Raw genomic sequence first — 15,693 nt, forward strand, 5'->3', positions numbered from 1 at the left:
TTCACTAATAACATGTTCAAGCAGTGGCCTCCCCTTCACTAATTAAATGCCCCAGCAGTAGCCTCCCTTCACTAATAAAATGTCCAACAGCGTCCTCTCTTCACTAAAAAAATACCCAGCAGCAACCTCCCTTCACTAATAAAATACCCAGCAGCGGCCTCCCTTCACTATTAAAATCCCCAGCAGCAGCTGCCCTTCACTAATAAAATGAGCAGCAGTGGCCTCCACTCACTGCACACATTCATGTATCAAAGGCCTTAGGCTGAGTTCACAAATCTGCTCATAGTTGAAGATAGTTCTATTGTTGTGGAGAAAAATAAAGGAAATCAAAATATTGATAATAAATGAAAATACTTATGTTTAAACCCTGCTTCCTCCTAAAAGCTGATCATGTCAAGGAATGTGTGGCTTAAAAAATTCTGATCACAATACCCAGAATTGTAACAGACTTTAGGCCTTTTCATTTTCAACTGCAGCAAGTCCCAAGTGCACAGTAGTCCCTTTTTGTTTTAATGCGGCCTGTATTTTGTCAATGTAGAGTGCTGTTGTGATGGCTGTCAGCGCGGTAGTGAACCCCTTTCTGTAAATAGCAACAGTAAAATGATTATACATCGTCTGTGATGCCGTGGAGCCTTTTTTGTGTGAGTGGAAGAGAGAGTACATCACAATTCAGCGCATTGGCCTCTGGCTGGCTTGTACCAGGTTATAACCTCAATTGAAAATGTTCTGTCTGTATTTTTTCCTTGAACTGTCGTATCTTTTGTTATTGCAATTTGTCAAAGCATGCATTTCGTGCCAATTTTTGGATGGCATTGAACTGGTGAAGGACTTCTGTTGAATAATTTTCATTTGCCTTATTGGTAGAAGTTAATAGTAGCTGCCAGCCTCATTCAGTGGTAATTTTCTATGGCCGTGATATTTAAAGTTAACGTGAAAACAGAGAACCTCAGGTAGCTGGTAACTGGCCCAAAAAATGTATTTTTCAGAAGTTTGGTTAAAGGAAATCTACAATTTGTTTTCATGCATTTTGAACTAAACATACCTTGAGAATGCTGTAGCGACACTGATGCAGAAACATAGCTTGTTTAATCCCTGATCCAAGTGTTTTTGCGCAAAAACAATTATAAAATTCAGGACAGGTGCTGAAGTCTCTTGATGTATCACGCTATGAAAATGCAGCGGTGGGATTATCATACGCTGTTGCACAAGTGCCGGTGTATGATAAATATGCCCCATAGTGTATATATGTATATGTCTGTGCAGCATGTATGTGTATTTTGAGCTATATCGTGTGAAGAGAGGGTAGTGGTGAGGGTTTAGGTACATGGGGCCCCGATCCATGTATGTAACCGGGGCCCACTGGGGTCTTGTTATGCCACTGCAGACAGGACTAATCAACCTGAGCTGGATGACTCATATACAGCAGCTGGGGGATGGTGCAGTGATTGATTAGGGTACAAGGAGAAGCGCAGAGCCAGCCACAGTAGCAACAGAGCTTCATTATCATAATTTTATAATTGTTTTTTCTGCTAAACCATTCAATTCAGTGATTAAACAAGATATGTTTCTGCATCAGTGTAGCTACAGCATTCTCAGGGTATGTTTGGTTCATAATGCATAAAACCTACAACATGGATAAATGGCCAATTACTAACCACATAGGAAACATACGGTACGTAACCTCTAAAAAGACTCCTTGTAGACCACCTAATCTGCTAATTAAGAGAACACACATGTCAAGAAGCTAAAAATAGTGCATACCACTCTATCTCTTCTAATAAACAGAGCAGCCATTATTGGCACAACAAGTATGTTCTTGGAAATGGACCTGTTTACAGTCACATTTTGTGTGACCCAAAAGGATTCCAACCTGTTCTCTTTCAAATACTATTTGAAAGCACAAGAAAGTAATTAACAACTATAAATGGTTGAATAAAAAGTACAAACACTTATGACATAAGGAAAACGAAGGAACTTTATTTTTAGATTTATTATACTTTAAAGTTTTTAAACAGGCTGAAAGGTGTGACTTCTCCATCACGCATACTGTACAGGGGGACTTCAGTAGTCTCTGTATCAGTGTCAGGACATAGGGGAGAGGTAAGTATCCTTTTGTTATGTTAAGGTCCCCATATGTAGCCTTTTCACTTCAGTTTTTGGGGGTTTTGAAAACTACCTTTCCTATAATCTCTAACTAAAATTTAGTCTCCAGTTACACTGCAAAAGGGAATTAAGTAAAAAGTTTCACATTATTAATAATTTGAGATAAATAGTGAGGATCCAGAAAGTTCTTCACTAATCTTTGGATTTGTAAAGCATATTTTTGAAAGCTGTTGCTGAAGAGGAATATGGCATATTAACTTATGGTATTCTCTCTGTTGTAAGGACAAAATGTTTTATACAACATTAAAACTAAATGCAACATACCATATACACCACAGCAAAAATGAGACAAGAATCACTATTACTAACAAAAAGGTCTCTCTGTATGGCTGTGGGCTAATGATGTTCTCAGATAACCCACACATCAGGGTTAAAATATTCATTATATTTACACAATGTGAATAGAGATAGCCCACGGCAAAAATTACTCTGATGTTACAAACAGCTTCCCCTTTGAGATACTATATGGTAGAGTAATAGAAAAATGGATAAAACAGAAGAAAATGTTGCAGGTGTGCAGGTAAGGGCAGTTTCACACTTCTACTGCCCTGGACTAACAATACTGCTTGGGTCAGAACTACAGATGAGTGCTGCCAATTTTCCAGCTATCCGGCAATATGTCTGGGTCACGTGGGATGCAACCGTACCACCAACGCTGTAAACGTGATGAGTGTCAGCACAGCTGTTTAGTGAGGGTGCAGGAACTCCTTACATCATAGATCGCTATGATGTAAGAAGTGATATAATACACGGTTGTCGGTGGTTCATGGACCAACAACGGCAGTGTTATAATGTCCTTAACTTGTGAGACATGAAACACTCTGCATATGAAAAGAAAAACCTAGCATGTGACTTCCATCATAATTCCATTATTTCAGCAAAAAAAAATAATGCAGGAGGCAGGATTATATTTCTCTTATTAAACCTAACTCAGGTTTACACCCATCTCTGCTCTAAAACGCTATTCACACCTTTGTGTTAGATTCATGCACAGTATTTTGCAGTATCTACAAAATACTACATTATCTACAAAGTATCTACATTTACCTCAATAATGAGGTCATCCCAAACCCTTTTAAGTCTGGTGATGTGGCCAATGTGTTCGCAAATCAATTTCTTGACATTATGTATATAAGAATGACCGGAATAAAATAGGGAATTCATTATTAATGTTCAGTTTGAGTTAATTTGAAATTTAAAACAATGTACTATAAATTACAACAAAAGCCTTTTTTCCACTTTTAACCCCAAATAAAACTAAAAATGAAAAAAAATCTTTAAACTTTTATTACCTTTTAAGTTGCCCTACATGCCCTAAAAAAAATGGCGCAAAACTTTTTTTAAAGTAGCACGCAAAAAAAAAGTTATGGCACTTAATCCACCACGCATAACATTTTGCTAAAAATTCACCAGTCAGTAAAGCTTTTTCAGGCCGCGTCACTATGGGGTTAATATCTGCTACATGCATATCCAGGCCTCTAGTAGCTACATTTACCTCAATAATGACATCATGCCATACCCTTTTAAGTCTGGTGATGTGGCCAATGTGTTCGCAAATCACTTTCTTGACTTTTGGAATTCATTTAAAAGCAATAGAAGGGGACCTAACATGGTCTTCCGGTCTAAAGAGAGATGCATGCCCCTCATCTATAACAAATTTATAGCATATTCGATTTATAAGTCAATCATAGAAAAACTTTTTAAAGGATATTTTACTTGTTCCTATTATTTCTATTTGTGGCGTGAGCGTACACAGCTTACAGGTCATAAAATTACATCTGGCTAAATTTAAAACATTTCCTGGGTCTTTGTTAAATAAAAATATATTCCACTTCAAGACTTTACCACCAAGAACATCATTCAACTCATGTCTGACAAATCATGCCTCATTTCTGGGAGTGTGGGATTTTATGTTGGCAGTGTATCTTGTGATCTATGGGATAATAGGCATTCAGGGATAAAAGATGTTTTCTGCACATTGTAATAGCTGTATGTATATGTACAAGGCATCTAGAACATTGTCAATGGCTATAGTGTTCAAACCGTAAGGAATGATAAAAAGTAATTCCTACCTGGAGTCCAGAGAGACAAACTGCTCCTGTATGCCTGGCAAACACAATGCTAAACTAATGTTGTAGGCAAGACTTGCTGGAGAAGCTAATGAGAGGAGTGTCCTGTGAGATTACAAAGGAGAGCAGGGACTAGACTGACACGTGTGATCTTAAAATACAAAGCTGTACAATTGAAATCTCCTTAGGTATCTGTCTATCACTGAGTGCTGGCAGTGGACCAGAAGGTCAATGTATTTGACCGTATCTGGTCGTCGAAGCAGCTCTCCAGTTTCCATTCCACGGCACAGTATATGCTGCCTAACATCTTTGCTTTGTGTAATCTGCCTGGGAACATAATTGTAACATTAAAATATGAATTCATATATTGACCTTGTCATCACCATGGCAGCAATTGTGTGATATAGGCATGTGATTTTCAGGAATTTATCTGAAATTCTTGCAGTCTGAACCTTAAAGTGACCGTGCATAGAATGAAAATATCCTAAACAAGATTTAATCGCCATTGGTAATCATTTGCTATGGTCAGTTGGCATGCCATCATTTGATGATACCAGTTTGCCATGAACACTAATCACTACAATTCTACACTTGTCTAACATTAAGATTCATTCTACACTGCAGATCAATGCCGGTATTTATTGGGTCTGTGTGTAATAGTAAGATTGAAACCATGGTGACATTATATGACATAAGAACTTCATATGGAAACCACTATAAGATTTTACCCACTGCTACTTATATGTTCATGCACTATAATCATGGTAGTGTCTTGCTTTACCTCTAATTTATGAAGCTCTCTGTGATCCTATTTACCGATATAGCCTCCATTACAACAAAATTGCTTTTCCACAATTTGATTGTTCAGCTTTCTGCCATACCATTACCACACCATGTGAATTAAATCTAAAAATTATTTCCTGCATCCTGGTTGTCAAAGCTACATTTACAAACATTCTTCCCAAAGGGACAGCCAGAGACAAATACAGAGAATGTCAGAGACAGTCAGAGACAATCGGAGACAGAGACAATCAGTGACAGACAGTATCAAATACAGTGACAGTCAGAGAAAGAGACAGTTTGAGAAAGTCAGAGACAAGAAACAGTCTGAGATACACATTCTTCTTTATTGTCGTGCAGATTCCAACATATGCATAGTACTACTCAGTATCTGAGAGGGACCCACAATTGTCACAGTAACAAGGGATGAACCCTGGGAGGACCTATGACCGTTTTCTTTTCCCCTTAAGTACATGATCTTTGAGGGGTGTATATACATATATGTATATATATATACACACACACAGAATCACAAGTAGGGAAGGGCGACACAGTGAGATAACGGATTAAGATCCTAAAATGGGTGCAGGCTCGATGGGTCTGACTCCAAGACCCAAAAGGTCCAAAGGAAGAAGGCAAGCGGGCAGCACTCCGGTGAATAAGGGTTATTTTATTTCACAAGTGGATATAGCAACGTTTCGGCTGACTCTATGCAGCAATTCTCAAGCATAGTGAATAGTGGTACAAGGCGGGCTTAGATCCCCCGCAGGAAGTGACATCATATGCAACAACAACCAATCAGTGTACATAGTGATCGGTAACATAATCACAAAATATATTATACATATTACAACACAAACTGATACTCTATACAGTGTAACAACGTGTAGATAATTACAGGTGTGTGTGAGTATATATTCCAACTGAGGAATGACCACCGCAGCACAACCGTTTGTTAACAACAAGGCACATGTCAATTGGTTGCATAGCAACCAGGTAAGCTAAACCACATCGGAAAAATACAAAGACAGAGAATATACGGCAAAGTGGCACTTACCAAAGTACTGTATGACAGCCATAGCTGGAAAGCGCAGTGAGTACACACTGTGTGGCGCCACCGATTGTCGCTACACGGTCCGAATATGGGAGACTGAGCTCCGGGCCCCCGCGACAAGGTGTATCCGTAAACACCTCATGTGACACACTGTGTGTCTCGCGAGAGCGGTGCCCATTCGGCTGTGGCCATCCTTAGTGAGGGGAAAAGTGTCCAATATGCCAGTACACGAACAAATGGGGCAGGGGCGTAACTAGGAGAGGCAGGGCCCCATAGCAGATTTCTGCATGGGGCCCCCTTCCCCTTAAAAAAATTTAGACACATTTGCAAGCATGTTTATACAATCACACTAATTTATAAAAACATGTATATCTATATTCAAACGTACAAAGTTCTACAGTCATATACCTACGTTTATAGACTCTTAGGGTACACTCAGACGTCCGTCTATGCGGCCGCATATACGTCCCCATAGACGGCAATGGTGAGTCGGCGGTGGTATGGTGTCATACATGTGTGGCACCGATCCGCAACATACACCAGGGAAAGGTAGAGCATGCTCTATATTTCCCTGTGTCTGTGCCCGTGCGCCGCTGTTTTCTATGGAAGGGGGAGGGGTCACCTCATCCTCCTTTCCAGCACACAGCGTTATGACTGCCCGGCGGGCATACGGCTGTGTGTATTTACCCTCACACACATACATACATGTATACACTCATGTGTATAGATTTGTATGCTCATGCATACAGTATAAACACATATACAGTATATATATATATTAATATATATGTATATACATGCATATACTGCATATAAACATGCAGCAGATACACACGCATATACTGCATATAAACATGCAGCAGATACACACACATATACACACCATAATCACACAGCATATACATGGCAAGGCATGGCCATTAACATGGCGGGTCCTGGCTGCTACAGTGGTATAGGGCTGAACAGGAGTGTGCCATATGGGTAACCCTGCTTGCCCCACAGCCTCTCTCACTTATGTCCCAGAAGTAACTGTCTACCCCCAGGGGACTATGGGGCCACAGCTCAGTGAGGGGCAGCCCCAGCCTCTCAGGGATATGTACCTGATCACTCAGGCCCCCAGCAGCTCTCACAGGGACAGGCCATATTCTCACATATATGTCCCTGAAGTAACTGCTCCCCTCAGCCCCAACTCACAAGTATTCTACAGCAGCCCAGACCACAATAAGGCCACAGCTCAGTCTGGAACAGCTCCAGCCTCTCAGCACTGCAGTCGGATGTGATAAGAAGAGGGAGGGGCATGTCCTTGGTAGCCCCACCCACCTATGTCCCGGGATTCAGGAACAGCCTCCGGTCTGTGTACAAAGCATTGCCATGCTAGGAGGTGCCACCTCCTGCTGCTGAAGCCACTCCTCCCTCACTGACTATTCATGAGAGTATCAGGTACGGAGAAGCAAGGGCGCGGGGGCGTGGCCAAGTCCCTGCTGTTCGTAGCCTCCTACAGGCACCGCGGCGCTGTGATTATAAGGAGCTACGCTCAGCAGGGACATAGAAGGATGAGTCACGGATAAAGGACTTGGCCGACATCGCTAGTTGGCACAAGGTTTTGTCCACAAAAACCGCTGCAGGTGATAATACTGATTTCCTACCAGAGATGATAGGTCTGCCCGGCGGGGCTTGTAAGTTTTTGTGTATTTTTGGAAGACAGTATAATACCGGAGTGACTGGTTTCTCAGGGGTGGTGGCGGTATATCGACGATATCTTCCTGATTTGGACTTTGGACATGAGTAGACACAAGACTACAAGAGATGTCAGATAAATTCATATCTAGAGGCTATCCCACTCAACTTGTAGCTAGACATAGGGTTAAGGTAAAATGTCTCCAAAAGGACACCTTACTCATGCCCACCGTGAAGGGTGGGTATATAACTAACAGAATTCTGTTTGTGTCCACTTATGGTGCGCACAGCCAATATGTATCTAGACTGATTCGTAGACACTGGGCTATTCTCACACGATATCATGATGATATAGAGGAATTTAAATTACCTCCCGTGTTTTCATATAAACGTCCCAGGAATCTGAAGTACCATCTGGTGTCGAGCGATATTGACCCCATGGACAGGAGACCTAACCTTCCCACGACATTAAAACCTGTTACCCGTGTATGAGCTGTGAGAACTGCCAATACATGCTGAAGGGGGATGTATTAAGCAATCCAACTACCAATACCACATATCAGATTAAACACCACCTAACGTGCAGATCCGACCACGTCATTTATGTGCTAATATGCCCCTGCCCTAAAATTTATGTGGGGGAGACCAACACTGAATGTAGACTGAGATTACACAATCATCGGTCATCTATTAAAACATCCAAAGTAGATTTACCAGTACCAAGACATTTCTCAGAACTCGGTCACAAAACACATCAACTCAGGTTCTGCATTATAGATTATGTTCCACCGTTGAGGAGAGGGGCGACAGACAGAAAGTGCTTAAAAAACGGGAAACCGAATGGATATATAAACTGAATTCATTACAACCTACGGGTCTCAATGTAGAATTCAATTTGAACACCCTGAATTGAGTCCCCCTTGGTCCAATAACCATAGTTTGTGATTACACATATATTCATGCTAGGAAGTAAGTCTTCTGTATCCTATGGGAATATGTACATATTATTAATTATTTTGTATGTTTCTTTTTGATTTAGATCACTTACTGCACAACACTGAGCAACAACCACCACCATGGTTACATCGCCCCACCCAGCTTGAGGATATCTTTACTCTCTCCTCCTATAATTTTAGCCATGTCAATAATACATACCGGTACCTTTCGCTAACCACAGTTGTTATGGACAATACCTGGTGCGGGGGTTAACAGCGCTGACGACCTCATAGAGGTGTTCAGACTCCGTGGGGTACACATGGCCATACACCCGCATCTTGGGTATTTTGTGGCTGCAGATTGACCCCTTCTGGACTTGTTGCCATGGGAGTTCTGTACCTTATTGCGTTGGCCTGGTAATATGCTGTGCCCGGACACCATGGGGGTATATCCCTAACTTCACTTGTTTGTGTACTGGCATATTGGACACTTTTCCCTCACTAAAGATGGCCACAGCCGAATGGGCACAGCTCTCGCGAGTCACACAGTGTGTCACATGACGTGTTTACGGATACACCAGGATCGCGGGGTCCAAGAGCTTAGTCTCCCATATTCGGACCGTGTAGCGACAATTGGTGGCCCCACACAGTGTGTACTCACTGCGCTTGCCAGGTATGGCTGTCATACAGTACTTTGGGAAGTGCCACTTTGCCGTATATTCTCTGTCTTTTTATTTTTTTCCAATGTGGTTTAGCTTACCTGGTTGCTATGCATCAGTTTGTGTTGTAATATGTATAATATATTTTGTGATTATGTTACCGATCACTATGTACACTGATTGGTTGTTGCATATGATGTCACTTCCTGCGGGGGATTTAAGCCCGCCTTGTACCATTATTCACTATGCTTGAGAATTGCTGCATAGAGTCAGACGAAACGTTGCTGTATCCACTTGTGAAATAAAATAACCCTTATTCACTGGAGTGCTGCCCGCTTGCCTTCTTCCTATATACACACACACACATATTTGTAATAAAGATAAAGTCTCCACACATATTCATACACATTATTAGTATCCATTGGACTGGTGTGAACAACTTCTGCATCACATTCTGGCTTTTCTCTATACTTATACATTAGGAGGTATTCATAAATTGTGGTGCAGTATCCATTTTTTAGCTGCATGAATTGTGCGGTAATTTACAATTGGATGTTCGATTGTTGTGCAAGGGGTTGATGAATTGGCGCTTGATGGAAAAGATTTAGAACTGTCTCCAAATTTATGAATGTGATGTAGAACTTGGAAAACCACCTTTTAGCTCACTTGTGTTGGGTACATAGAAGTACAAGAAAAGTGTTGGGATAACCAAACTGTCCCTAAATTAAGCGGCCAAAATTTTTTAAAAAGTGGGTATGGGAAAAGGACCAATATTATGGCGCCAACACATAAATATGGCTAACAAGGTTCAGCAAGGAAAGTTGTGGAAAGCTTTTGATGCATATAGCACCCAGATGTACTTCTCAATACTGATGGTCACCTGTGAATACCAGTGAAACCAGAACACAGAGGGGCACATGCCCAAGTTTTCTGTCGGACTTTGAACTTTCTTTCTACTGCAAACTGCTTACACAGGTATTTATTTCTGTGGCATGTGACCCTTTTGTGGAACAGCTGGACTATTCTTAATGCAACACAAATTTCTTTACTGAAGGGAGTGTTCTGGTGCTCATTTTGACAAAATTGTGTTGCACGCCCTATGTTAAAGGTGCACCAAAAAAAGTGGTCACTTTGTAGCGGCAGTGCAGAGGGCGCCAGATTCATGCAGAACATACTTTAGAAATCCTAAATTTGGCGCACTTTGCACATAGAGCAGTTTACACTGTGCTTAGTAAATGGGTTTTTGAACTGACGCTTGGAGCGCTGCCATTTTCTTTTTGCATTGTATCTGGAAGCATTTTCTCCACATCCTGGGCCTTGCATCTGAGTACCTGTTTAGCATTGTGCTACTTTTCTTTTTGTTTATATATGTATATATATATATATATATATATATATATATATATATATATATTTATTTATTTACACACATATATGTACATAAATGTTTATATTTTTGTGCAATGCTAGATACAGTCAATAGACATAAGAAATAGATAGTAGATAGATAGACGTTAATGTAAGCAACATCCACAAATAATTTGTCCTGTGCACAGATAATCCATGATGTTTTAGGCTTTACTGTTGTCCTGCTTGACTCCAACAATTACTTCTATACACGTGCAACTGGGAGGAAGCAGGAAAGCTGCTTATAGCAAGTCGCAATGAGACTTTAAAATCTGTTCTTTGCTGACTCAGGTGGATGCTAAGTTGTACCTGTACATTCAGATAGAGCCTTATACCTCATTCCAAAGGTACTCATTTGAGTAAGGTCAGAATTTTGTGTGAGCAATTGTGGGAGATTAGCCCATCACCATTAAATTTAAATATTGGCACAATGCAGTCAGCCATATAACATTAAACTGCTGCTATACTGCACATTTGGGCACAGCACATCTCCTGCTAAATTGCTCAATTGGGCACAGCACACAACTTCTATTCCTAGCTAGCACATATGGGCACAGCACAGTACTACTAGTTACTATCATGCTATCACAGCACTTTTACTTATATGGGCACAACCCAATACTACTAGTCTTATGCAGCACATATGGGCACATCACAGTACTGCTATTCATATAAAGGGCCAGTTTTAGACAAAGTGGGGCCCTGTATTCTGGAATATTTTAATCACTTTATACCCATACATAGGCAGGTTATTCGACTACTGTACAATGTTGATAAATGACGAGTAATCTTTTAACCATACCTTAATATTGTTATTGGTATTTCTAGATATAAGTCACCAGTGACATCTAGCCACTGTGCATTAAAGGTTGTATCGGAATTTTTTTTTATTGTGCCGAAGTGTGAAAATTGCAAATAAACTTTATATACCTCTCTGGTTCAGCAATGAGACGGTTGTCACCACAGGCCTCAATACAGGCCACAACCTGAAGTTCTAGCAGGCGCATGCTGTTAATGCATTGGGCAGATGTATATTAAGTTGGCTGTGCAACTTTTCTGTCTTTTTTTGCACTAGAGATAACATGCAAACTGCTTGTTATGACAGTCCATAAGCAAGGATGCCAGGTGTTGCACACACTGTTTTTATATTATGATCTATTCTAAAGATGGGTCATTAATGTGTAGCTTTAAAACTCCTTTAAGTTATTGGAATTGAACTTCAAAGGTTTCAGACATACAGGCGGTCCCCGGGTTACGTACAAGTTATGTTCTGTAGCTTTGTTCTTGAGTTGAATTTATATGTAAGTCGGAACTATATGTTTTATAATTGTAACTCCAGCCAAAGATTTTTTTTGGTCTCTGTGACAATTGGAGTTTAAAAATGTTTTTCAACCAATTGTTACAGACATGTTCTGTATATAGGACAGCTTTCATGGGTGGTCCTGCGACCCATATAGCGGGTCGTGGGCTCACCCGTGCCTCTCATCCCCCGCCAGCACGTCGCATGTGCAACTTATGGGTCCCGGCTCCTGCTCCATCCTGTCCAGTCCCGGCTACTGCTGCTCCGTCCTGTCCAGTCCTGGCTGCTGCTGCTCTGTCCTGTCCGGTCCCGGCTGCTGCTGCTCCGTCCTGTCCCGGCTGCTGCTGCTCCATCCTGTCCGGTCCCAGCTGCTGGTGCTCCGTCCTGTCCGGTCCCAGCTGCTGCTGCTCCATCCTGTCCGGTCCCGGCTGCTGCTCCGTCCTGTCCGGTCCCGGCTGCTGCTGCTCCGTCCTGTCCGGTCCCAGCTGCTGCTGCTCCGTCCTGTCCGGCTGCTGCTGCTCCATCCTCCTCGGCCGTGCACTCGCGTTCCCGACTTCTAGGGCACGCACCTAGAAGATTTAAAAGGCCAGCACCTTCTGCAAATTTAAAAGGCCAGCGCGCCGCTAATTGGCGCTGGTCTTTCTAAGGTAACTATATAACCCTGCCTCTTCCTGTGACCCTTGCCATATATTCGTGCCTACAGCCCTACAGAAAGCTGTGTCCTTGCCTTGTGCTGTTTCTGTGAATTCCCGTTGTGACCCTGGTTCCCTTTCTGACTTCGCTCCTTTGCCGCCTGCACTGACCTGTTGCTATGACTCCGACTCCGATCCTGTGCTGCCCGTCCTGACCTCCTGCCTGTCCCCGACTACGAGATTGCCTGCTGTTCTGTACCTCGACCTTGGCTGCCACTGCGGACAAGTCACTCCTGTGGAACAACCTGGTGGTACCACACCGCAGCGATTCCAACCCGCTTTGCGGTGGGCTCTGGTGAAAACCAGGTGCCACTTAGACTCCGGTCCCAGGTAGTGGCTTGTGTTATTATCTGCAGTGGTTCAGAGGATCCACAACCTCTGAGCCTGACAACGGCTGACACACATGTGCAATCACGGTGTTAATTTACGCAATAGGCTATAGACTAACTGAAGCCCAGCCACAGCAGCGGGTGGCTGGGCAATACTACTATCCTGATATAATACTATCTCATACAGGCAGTCCCCGGGCTACATACAAGACAGGGTCTGTAAGTTTGTTCTTAAGTTGAGTTTGTATGTAAGTCGGAACTGTATATTTTATCATTGTAATCCCAGCCAGAACTTTTTTGGTCTCTGTGACAATTGGATTTTAAAAATGTTGGTTTGTCATAAGAATCAATATTAACACTAAAGCTTCATTGCAGACACCTGTGATAACTGTTATAGCTGATTATTGTCGCCTAGGTCTAAAGTACAATAAATTACCAATATCCAGAGGTCCGTTTGTAACTAGGGGTCGTATGTAAGTCGAGTGTTCTTAAGTAGGGGACTGCCTGTATTTATCAATTGTATATATATGTATTGTGAGAAAGTGAGAGGTGTTGTGTGGGAGAACCACTACCTGTCCTACAGGCAGATAAAATATATATGGTAAAAGCCCTGGATTTATCTGCAGTAACCCAAGGGTTAATGCAAATATGTGGTAAGCAGGAGTAGTCTGTTAGTCTATGTTGGCATAGCTAGCATAGACACCTGCTCATTATGGAGTAGGGGTAGGCTGGTAGTGGGACTCCTACTCCATCCAGGCTTCAGTCCTGGGTTTCTGTATAGCCCACAGGTGCAGGTTACAGGACTCATTAGAGCCTGATTTAGACTGCAGGTCAGAAGCAGTAGGAGAGGTACTACCTGGAGAGCTGAAGGCTGTTATACTGCGGGCCAAGACCATTTGCCTGGCAGCCTAGTACATGTATAGTTAGGTGTTATTGTTGTATTAGGCAGTGCCCAGGCGGGCGGGGTTTATCTTGTATGTGCCTAAGCCAAGGTTTAATTTGTGTTTTGGCAAGGAAGTGTGAATAAAACACTTGATTTTGGACTTTAACTTTGCGAGTGTCCCTGCTTCCTGCAATGTTACAAAGCATCTACCAGAGCAATTCCCCACAGTATATATATATATATATATATATATATATATATATATGGATAGATACAGATAGTTAGATAGACAGACTCAAAGATAGATAGATACAGATGGTTAGATAGAAAGAGTGTGTTACCTTCCTATACATTGCTCATCCTTTGGTGATTCTCTGTGCTGAATCCACCTTTCCCTCCAGTACTCAGACTCCTGCCCCACCTCCGGTGGGCTGGTCGGGTCAGATGATGATGTAGGACAAAGTTGCAGTGCAGTAGAGTACCCAGTAAGGTTGAGGAAGAGGCAGAGCTTCAATGACAAGAGCAGTAAATGCCTCCACTGCTGTTCTCAGTCTTCCAATTGCATGTCAGGGATTTATGCTGCATAACCACTGCTAGTTCTTTTACAAGACAGAAGAGTGGTACTAAAGATTTAGAGCAGGGGACCTCTCTATTTCCCAAAGATCAGTCAAATTAAGGGGCTGCAGGGGGAGTGTCAGTTCAAACGCCCCTATCTTTTGTCCTATAGTACCATGAAACATGCAGATTGCATCAGGCTTGTGGTTTGTGTATTTTTCTGTGCGACTTTTATTTTAGGTTTGAGGGTTTATGTTTGCTGGTTGTGCAAAAACTTTGCTTATTGTTTGCATACAGTAACCTTGGCCTAAGAAAACTTAACCTAGGTATGCTCTTGACAATACCATTTGTTTCTAGAGGCACTTAGTAGCAAAGAGCCAACAGTGTTTTTAACATTTCCTCTACTATTTTAGAGTTTTTAAAGTGATACCGCCATGTGTAGCTATCATTTTGCCTCATCATTACAGTTCTGTGCATAAATATTCGGACAATGACGCAAATAGTTTTTTGATTTTTTTACTGTTTAAATATTCCAGACATAGTTAAATAATGGACATAAAGTCCAGACCTTCAGCTTTCATTTGAAAGGGTTTAGGAGTTTCAGCTCCTTAACTTGTGCCACTCTCTTTTTAAATTGGACAATTGACCTTAAAGGCTGTTTCATAGGCAGGTGTTGGCAATTCCTTTATTATGTCATTTTCAATTAAGCAGATAAATGGTTGGAGTTGATTGGAGGTGTCGGTGCTTGCATTTGCAAAATTATGCTGTGAAGACAACATGTGGTCAAAGGAGCTCTCCTTGCACGTAAAACAAACTTAGGCTACATTCACACTGCCGTATGGGGGACGTATATACGGCCGACATATATACGGGCGATATACGTTCCCCACAGACGGCAATGGGCGCACGCCGGCACCGTACCGCTCCGTACCCCATAGAAAGATAGGGCATGTCCTATCTTTCTCCGTCGTACGGCACCGTGTGCCATATGTTCCCATGGAGAGGGATGGGGGTGAGCTGTGCTCACCTCCTCCTCCTCTCCCCGCGCGTACCATATCTCGGCGGGCAACGGCCGTCTGAATGTAGCCTTAAGCTGTGAAAACAGAAAAATATCCATCCAAGAAATTGTTACAATATTTGGAGCTGCAAAATCTACAGTATGGTACATGCTGAAAAAGAAAGCACCAGGG

At 42.1% G+C, this 15,693-nt stretch overlaps 1 protein-coding gene across 2 annotated transcripts in view; it reads right to left on the bottom strand.

The window, feature by feature from the left end:
- Window positions 1–15,693, bottom strand: part of LOC140118943 (uncharacterized) — a 78,706-nt gene that overhangs the window by 41,237 nt on the left and 21,776 nt on the right. The window contains exon 1 of one of the 2 annotated variants that reach the window (XM_072137417.1): window positions 4,236–4,391. The exons of the other annotated variant lie outside the window; for it this stretch is intronic. The gene's annotated coding sequence lies outside the window, so the exon portion shown is untranslated. Of the gene's footprint in view, window positions 1–4,235; window positions 4,392–15,693 lie in introns of those variants that run through there. 2 annotated transcript variants of the gene reach the window in all.

This window comes from Engystomops pustulosus, chromosome 2, assembly GCF_040894005.1.
Source record: "Engystomops pustulosus chromosome 2, aEngPut4.maternal, whole genome shotgun sequence".
NCBI classification, from domain to species: domain Eukaryota; kingdom Metazoa; phylum Chordata; class Amphibia; order Anura; family Leptodactylidae; genus Engystomops; species Engystomops pustulosus.